This window comes from Brassica oleracea, chromosome C1 (assembly GCF_000695525.1).
Source record: "Brassica oleracea var. oleracea cultivar TO1000 chromosome C1, BOL, whole genome shotgun sequence".
Taxonomy (NCBI): domain Eukaryota; kingdom Viridiplantae; phylum Streptophyta; class Magnoliopsida; order Brassicales; family Brassicaceae; genus Brassica; species Brassica oleracea.
The window spans coordinates 31,551,293-31,552,342 of NC_027748.1; the positions used below are offsets into that span (position 1 = coordinate 31,551,293).

At 51.7% G+C, this 1,050-nt stretch overlaps 1 pseudogene; it reads left to right on the plus strand.

The window, feature by feature from the left end:
- Positions 1-450: 450 nt before the first annotated feature.
- LOC106337534 overlaps positions 451-1,050 on the plus strand; it is a 5,343-nt pseudogene continuing 4,743 nt past the window's right edge.

Here is a 1,050-nt window from a genome sequence, read left to right on the forward strand (position 1 = left end):
ATAAACTCGCGGAGGGGTTCGTCTTCCCTCTGGGAGAGACTCCAGAGGTCAACATCGGAAGTTTCTCTGTCTATGAATACAGAGTATTGCTTGAGAAATTCCGATGCGAGCTGTCGGAAACTCTCGATGGTGTTACAACGAAGGCGTGTGAACCATTCAAGTGCGGCTCCTTCCAGGTTTTCAATGAACAGGCGGCAGTAGCCGACATCCTTTTCGCCGTCCTTCAGTCTAGCTCGACACAGTGTCGCCGCAGTATTGTGATCCTCCGATGATTATATTGACTCTGCGGCGATTGTTATCGTTCCCTTTGTCGTCTGGCCTCCTGCTGCGTTTATCCCCAGGCTGGTTTTGTTGAGGTGACACCCTCATGTCCGAAATGCGATTGGTAAAAGGGGTCTTTCGAGCTCTTTCCAACAGTCGATCGATTTCGGGGGCAGCACTAGTAGCATGATGGATTTGAGACTTTACGGCCCTCACTTCTGCCGCAGTCTTGGTGATGTAGTCGCGAAGATCGTGGATATCCGATGTCTTGTCCGTAGATTTCCGAGCCTGTCGGCGTTTACTGCGAGTGAGCTCGGTTTGTCTTTCAGCCAGCTCCTCCTGTTCGTTCCAATAGGCGATTTCTTCCTCTTCCGTCATTGGTTTTTCGAACGGGAAGCCTTCCCGAGCAGATCGGTTTCTGGTCCTTCTCGGATGTCTATCGACGTCCTTGTCGGTATCGTTGGAAACATCGCTAGGATCCAGGTCAATGTGTTCGGCTTCGTTATCCTCCGAGTCCTTTGCAGGGGGCGGAAGACTTTCAGGGTTCCCCTTTTCGATGGGAGATTTCTCGCTAGGGTTTTGACCGGAAGGTCGTTCCCGCGCGACTCCTGATCTGTCGAGTGGGGTAGCGAAGTCAAGCCTTTTCCCGCGGATTTTGGTGGTTTCGCGGGGGCGGATTGCTTGGGTCCTTGCCGTTAAGGTTTCAACCTGTTGGGTCAAGGTATTCACGAGCTCATCTTGTTCTTCCGACCTTTTCTCATAGGTGGCGAACATCTTTTTAAACTCCTC